Raw genomic sequence first — 7750 nt, forward strand, 5'->3', positions numbered from 1 at the left:
TCTCCTCCCGCAGCCCACCGCGTCGCCCCGGCCATCTCCTCCCGTAGCCCGCCACGCCGACCCGGCCATCTCCAAATTGATGGTATGAATTTAGTTAGAGTAAATTGTTAGTTAGTTAGGATAAATTGTTAGTTATTTAGTTATTTAGTAGCACTTGTTAATTAGTTAGTTAGTTGTTAGTTAGTTGGAAATAGAAATGTGTAGTTGAAATTGAAATGATATGTTTAATAATCGAAATAGAAATGCAAATGTGAATTTCTTCTAATAATATGTATTTGTAATAGGCCATGCCGTGACCGCCTCGTCTTGAGCACCCCGGCGTGACGATCCCGGATCTTGACGCGCTTCTCGACGGTCGCCGACATCGACAGTCGGTTGTTCGACTACTTCCTCTACAGCCGAGGGTGAGCAAAATTTCCAACTTCTTCTCCGCATTTTATTTATGTCACTAGATTCATTTTCCAAGTCAAGTTGCGTAACCTAGGTGTCACTTCCCGTCCTCAAGCGTTACGCGGATAAATATGCATTAGTGGTCGGCATATTTTCAACCGTAACGCTTGCGGCATTTACGGGACAGTCGGCGGATCCGTAGTTGGGTACGTTCTCCATGCTCTGCTCCGGTCCGAGTCAGGATTTCGGCAGCGCCTCACCGTTGTTCTCCGGATGCACATCCTCTTGTCTTTTTGGCGAGACGTGTATCGGGAGAGCAGCGGGGAGGTGCTGCCGAAATTTTGACCCGGACCGGGGTGGAGCATGGAGAACGTACTCAATCTACGGATCCGGCGGCTGCTAGGAGCCCACCTAGTAGAGATGTAGGTTGATGCATTCGTTTTGCCTCTTAAAAAAATTAAAATATGATGCATTTTTCTATTTGATATAAATGCTATGCTTGTCGTTTGGCTTCCAATAGAGCAGAGGATGGCTGATAATGGATGGATGTACACCGGCCGTGTTAGTGCGACTAATAAAACAGATGAGTGGATAAGGAAGACTTGGCATTTAGTGAAGGAGTTGGCGCGTGGTACAAAACAGAAGGTTCAGCCACTTTGCCCGTGCAATCGTTGCTTGAAGCATCACCGTCGTGGAAAGGATGACATGTTTAAACACCTTCTGCAATATGGGTATATGCCTCGTTACGTCACGCAGATCGACTTTGATGAGCACGAACGTGACAGAGGTGAGGTGATGCGGCAGCGGCTCAATGGCAATGAGTACGATGGGGTTAGAGACTTTCTAGATGATCTTGTCGATGCCCACATGCCAGAGTCGCCACCTTCACGGGAGGAACCGCTTAACCGGAGGAACCTCGAGCCGGAGGAACCAGAGCCAGCCGCGAAGGCCTTCTATGATATGATAGCCGCTGCTAAGACGCCTCTGTACGATGGCGCCGAGATTTCTCAGCTCGATGCCATCTCCCAATGTCTAGCCGACAAGACCCGGTACAACACCACCCGTGACGGCTTCGAAGCAAGTCTGAAAACAACTGGTAACATGTTGCCCAAAGGGCATTGTCTGCCTAAAAGCCTGCACGAGACGAGGCAACTCATGTCGGCGCTCAACATGGATTATCAAAGGATAGACTGTTGTGAAAAAGGCTGTGTTCTCTTCTGGAAACAGTTTGCGGAGGACAAGTACTGTCCCATTTGTAAGGCCTCTAGGTATGAAGAGGTAACGGGAAAGGATGGTCAGGTGAGGCAGTCAAAGATCGCAAAGTCGATTCTTCGGTATCTCCCATTCATAAAAAGAATCCAGCGGCTTTACTTGACTGAGGAGACCGCCAAACAGATGACGTGGCACAAGATGGGGACTCGAATAAAGGACAATCAGGGGCGGACGAAGATGGGACATCCATCTGATGGCAATGCATGGAAGAACTTTGATAGAAAATACCCCCATAGGGCAGCAGATGCTCGGAATGTCAGAATTGCGATAGCTACAGATGGCTTCAATCCATATGGTATGTCGAATGCCAATTACAGTTGTTGGCCCGTGTTTGTAATTCCGCTCAATCTCCCTCCCGGAGTCCTAATGACGAGGAAGACCATGTTTCTGTCGCTGATCATTCCAGGGCCCCATTACCCGGGGAAGAACTTGAGTGTCTACATGCAGCCGATTGTGGAAGATTTGAACCACTCTTGGCACCACGGGACGTTGACGTACGACCGAGCATCGAAGACAAACTTCTGCATGAAAGTTTGGTTGCAGTATACCATGCATGACATGCCCGGGTACGCCCTAACATGCGGATGGTGTACAGCTGGTAAATGGCCATGCCCAGTGTGCAGGCATCGACTTGAGTTCCTTTGGCTAAATAAGGGTCGCAAGTATGTTACATTTGACACGAATCGGCAGTACCTCAAACGGAGGCATCCGTTCAGAGAAGACAAAAAGAACTTCAAGAAAGGCAAAGTTGTGCATGAAGTAACAGAGGTGCCAAAGTTCGATGGTATAGCTGTTGATGCCGAGCTACGTGCTCTCGTGCGGCGGCATCGGAAGCTGGCCATCAATTTGAGGGATATGGTGTAACGCACAACTGGACTCACGAGGCAGCCTTAACGAAGCTCGAGTATTACAAGGACCTCGAACTTCCCCATAACATCGATGTGATGCACACCGTAAAGAATGTCGCGGAGTCCTTATTTCACACGTGCCTAAACATTCCCGGGAAGTCAAAGGATAATGTCAAGGCTAGAGTCGATGTTGAGAAGCTCTGTGATAGGAAGAAATTACACATGCAACGTCCTACTGGCCGTCGAAAGAATTGGTTCAAGCCACACGCCGACTTCTGCCTTGATTCCATCCAAAAGAAGGAGGCATTCAAGTGGCTAAAATACGTTGTGATGTTCCCTGATGGTTATTGATCGAATATGAGCAAGGGAGTCAATCTTTCGACGGGAAAAGTCACCGGGCTCAAGAGTCACGACTATCATATATGGATTGAGCGGCTGATGCCGGTGATGCTTCGAGGGTATCTCCCCGAGAAAATATGGCGAGTGCTCGCGGAGTTGAGCCATTTCTTCCGCACGCTCTGTGCTAAGCAGATATGTCCTAAGGTTATTGAGAAGCTGCAAGTTCAAGTGCCGGAGTTGCTATGCAATTTGGAGATGATCTTTCCGCCAGGCTTCTTTACTCCGATGGCACATCTCATTGTGCACCTCGCAAACGAGGCACTCTTGGGTGGCCCAGTGCAGTTTCGGTGGCAGTTTTGTATTGAGAGAGAGTTCAAGTATATTCGGAAGATAACTGGAAACAAAGCCAAGATTGAAGCATGCATAGCTGAGGCAACGTGCCTTCGGGAGATGGCAGATGCCGCAACAACGTACTATCCTGATGAAGTTCCCACTCTGCATAACCCGGTCTCTCGTTACAATGTCGACGTGCCATGAATAACCCCAAGCTTCAGCTATTCCAATGTCCCGGTGGCAAGGCTGGTAAAGGACAAAAATATAGATTGGAGAGGGAAGAGAAGGATTGCATAATGCTCTATGTGCTTATGAACATGAAGGAAGTGGTGGGGGGGACGACGACGATGGCGGTCACGATTTCATTAGGTAACATGGTGTAATGCTTATTGTATCTAGTTTCGATCACCTACACTCAACTCGGTCTAATGCTTATTGTATCCTTTCAGCGAATTCACGGATGAACAGTGGTGGCTTCCGCGCGATCCCACGGGCGCGGAGTTGGAGACTCTACTGAAAGAGGGTGCTCCCGAAGTAAAAATAAACTTTGTGTCTTGGTTCATGAAAAAAGTAATGTCTAAGCTGTCCCTCTTACCTACCAATATGTGACTTGTCCCTGTTATTCCACGTAACTAATGCACACAACAAATTTGAACCGTGCTTGTAGGGAGCTGATGCAAACGTTGAGATGACAGATGAGTTGAGATGTGTTTCCCAAGGTTGTAACCGTGACGTCATGAAGTATGAGAAGTATGACGTGAATGGGTTTCGATTCCATACAGAGACACACCAGAAGGGCCGGGCGAATCCAAAAACGATAAATACTGGTGTCTTCACTAAAGGATCCGATACCTTTGATTACTACGGGAGGTTAGAGAATGTATACGAGCTGACCTTCAATCGTACAAACAAACAACTCAATCTCGTTGTGTTCAAGTGTCATTGGTTCGACCCAAGAGGTGGACAGAGAATTACCAAGTCCATTGGGTTAGTTGAAGTTAAGCCTTCCACCACCTATACCGGAGCCGATGTCTATATTGTTGCTCACCAAGCCAAGCAAGTTTATTATTTGCCGTACCCATGCGTAAAAGCGGCCCTCAACGGCTGGGAAGTCGTGTTCAGGTATCGCCACATGGTAACCTACCGATTCCCTCCGAGGACGATTACAACAACATTGACCCTGTAACATACGAGGGAATTTTCTATCAAGAGGAAGAGGACTTCGGGCACTTTGAGTTAGAATGTGTTCTTGAAGAGGACCTCAGGAACGATGCAGAAACTCGTGGTGAGTCAGTGGTGGATCTAAAGGACATAGATATGCTCGAGAAGTTACAAGTGGAAGATGATAGCGATGATGAGCCTCCACCCGTCTATCAAGATCCAACTTACTACTCAAAAGATAGTGATAGTGATAGTGGCAAGGAGAAACAAAATGAGATTGATGATGAGATTGATGACGGCTGGTGAGGGTCTTTTATGTGTTTATATTTCAACATGCTTCTTATTTGTTTAGTATCTTTATGCTTAGTATTTATATTTTTTTCAACATGCTTCTTTATTGTTTAGTATCTTTATGCTTAGTATTTATATATTTTTGAACATGCTTCTTAATTGTTTAGTGTCTTTATGCTTACTATTTATATATTTTTCAACATGCTTCTTAATTGTTTTCTCTTTCTCAATGCAGGTGATTGAACAATATGAGCGGCGGCAAGGAGGACTCGTCGAGCTTGCTTAAGAAGATGCAACAACGCAAGAACAATGTTAGAAGGAGTGAGAGGGCACCGCGTCGCAATCCGCGTTACGAGGACGGCGCGGGAGGAGGAGGAGGACGAGGACGAGGACGAGGACGGGGACGAGGTGGTGGAGCTGGAGGTGGCTTGGGAGGAGGTGGAGGTGGAGGTGGAGGTGGAGGTGGCTGGGGAGGACCGGACTTTGAGCCACCACCCTCGGCTTCAGGCGACGTTGCTTCCGGGTTCTTTTTGGAGGGGACGTCTAGAGAGGAGGCGGAGACGGAGTCTAGAGTTGAGGAGGACTCTAGCCGCGGGTTTGAGACTCCGGAGGAGGATGGGCGGCCGAAGGCACTGAAGATTCGTGGGGAAGCGAGAGTCCCCGACGAGAGGAAGGAGCCTAAGACCCATGAGGCGAAGACCCTTATTATTCCTGCTGGCCCTGAGTAAGTGTACTAATTTGGCAATTTCGATTTCATGTACTAATGTTTGATTTTCGTGTGCTAATGTTTGATTTTCATGTGCAGCAATTGGATATTTCCTCCGGGGGTCAAGGGGCGCCTGCCTAGCAGCATGATTGGAGCTTTGCTTAGGAAGTTCTGGCCGGGCAAGTACTATCCCCTCGGCCTTTGTCCCGGTGGCGAGAAGAAGCTAGCCACTACTTGGACGGACTACGAGAGTGCCCCTGGCGTAGGCTTCCCGACGGCTGCTGAGGCCGTGATGAGAAAGTTTTGGGTAAGACATATTTTCTCGAGCTTCGTTCATATTTGATGACCCCAATGTTCTAACTCATGAATCTCACAATTGTTTTTTGCATGATTGAAGTGTTTTTATCGTGTGGCGCCCGAGGTTGAGGAGACGGCCGCGAACAGGACTTTGCGGGCGACTTGTGAGAGGTTGACACCGCAGGTGTGGTACAACCAAAGGATCACGTCCGCGGGTCACTTCTGGGCAGAGAGAGGCGAGAGGGTCCATAAGCCGGACATTGTCGGTAAGAATGCTAAGGCCGAGTACGAGATGACGGTGGAGGACTACATGTCGGTGAGTAAAATGTCAATGAGATTCTACATTGCTACTAAGTTGCGATTGCATTAGATTGAGTTGAGTATTGCATTTTCAGGTTATCCCCGATTGGGCCGAGCCGCATGCCGAGGCATGGGAGGAGATGGTGTTATCACCAGATTTTGGCCAAATCAGGAAGTGGGCCGTAAGAGAGATGGGCTTGGAAGATTACACGTGGAACATCTCTGAAGCGGCCTTGCACGAAGAGTTTGGGCTAGATTGCCCGTGTATCTTTAATTATAGTAGATTGCATCTTAGATTGAAAGTTAGAGTTGTATCGTGCACGGTGGGGATTGTTCCCACGTTAGAAAGTCCCCTGGACTATAAATATGTATCTAGGGTTTATGGAATAAACAACAACCAACGTTCAACCAAACAAATCAATCTCGGCGCATCGCCAACTCCTTCGTCTCGAGGGTTTCTACCGGTAAGCGACATGCTGCCTAGATCGCATCTTGCGATCTAGGCAGCACAAGCTCCACGTTGTTCATGCGTTGCTCGTACTGAAGCCTTGTTGATGGCGAGTAACGTAGTTATCATAGATGTGTTGGGGTTAGCATAGTTCTTCGCGTAATATGCTGTCGTAGTGCAACCCTTGCATGTCTAGCCGCCCTCACACCTATCTTAGGTGTGGGGGCGGCACCCCGCTTGATCTTTATTTAGTAGATCTGATCCGTTACGATTGCTCCTTGTTCTACAAGGATTAGTTTAATATCTGCAATAGTTAGGCCTTACAAAGGGGGGGAGGATCCAGCGGCGCGTAGGGTGTCGTTCGCTAGTCCTAAACAGGATGTTCCGGGGATCAACTTCGTGTTGGTTTTTAGGCCTTGTTTAGGATCGGCTTACGATCACCGTGCGTGGCCGCGAGGCCCAACCTGGAGTAGGATGATCCGATTATGCGGTGAAAACCCTAAATCGTCGTAGATCTCATTAGCTTTATCTTGATCAAGCAGGACCACCATATATTCGTGCACCCCGTACGAATCATGGGTGGATCGGCTCCTTGAGCCGATTCACAGGATAACCTGAGAGCCGATCGAGGCTCGTATTTAATGTTTACGTGTATGCCATGCAGGAAACTAAGCGAGGCATCTCCATCACCTTCCTGACCAGGTATAGGTCAGGTGGCACGCCCTTGCATCAGCATCGGACGTGTGACCAGAAGGCTTTGCGGGCCGTCGCTCGGAGGGACCTCAGCCAGCCGCAGCTCTAGGTTGTTCCCGGCTCTACGGTGTTGCCCGTCGCTGCCCGCCGGTGGGTTTCTGACGACAACACATTCTGGCACGCCCGGTGGGACAAGCTTCTACATCAACCACATCGCCATCTACATCTGAGATGGCGGACGGCACGCCAGTCACCTACGAGGAGCGGCCCGACGAGCGCCAGCCGAGGTATGACGAGTTCAAAGTCAGCCTCGAAGCCGACCTGATCGGCTCTTTTCGGAGAACCCGTTCACATGGCATCGAGATGGAAGGGGTTCTCACCGCAAGGTGCACTCGATGGGATAGACCTCTCGCCCGTCAGAGGAACGCACCAGGTCCCTGCGGCAGGAGATCAACTACTTGGTGGCTCACTCGCTACACCGTCACTCTGAGAACCTGGTCAACACGTTGGAGCGTGTCGCTCTTCGCGTGATCCAGGAGATCATGAGGCACCAGTACTCGCCGTCAGGACCAGCTCTCGGGACGCATCAAGGAGAGTTGCCACTCCAGTCCCGTCCACCGCTGCCATATGCGTTGGCAGCACCAGAAGTGCCGGCTACACCGGCATTCGTCG

General features: G+C 49.2%; 1 long non-coding RNA gene across 1 annotated transcript; it reads left to right on the forward strand.

Annotated features, from left to right (window-relative positions):
* Positions 1-5552: 5552 nt before the first annotated feature.
* On the forward strand, positions 5553-6082 carry LOC139834202 (uncharacterized). The gene is made up of 3 exons (XR_011749717.1): positions 5553-5647; positions 5738-5953; positions 6033-6082. It is a non-coding gene; the product is annotated as an uncharacterized lncRNA (long non-coding RNA).
* The last annotated feature ends 1668 nt before the right edge of the window (positions 6083-7750 follow it).

Source organism: Lolium perenne, chromosome 7, assembly GCF_019359855.2.
Source record: "Lolium perenne isolate Kyuss_39 chromosome 7, Kyuss_2.0, whole genome shotgun sequence".
Lineage (NCBI taxonomy): Eukaryota > Viridiplantae > Streptophyta > Magnoliopsida > Poales > Poaceae > Lolium > Lolium perenne.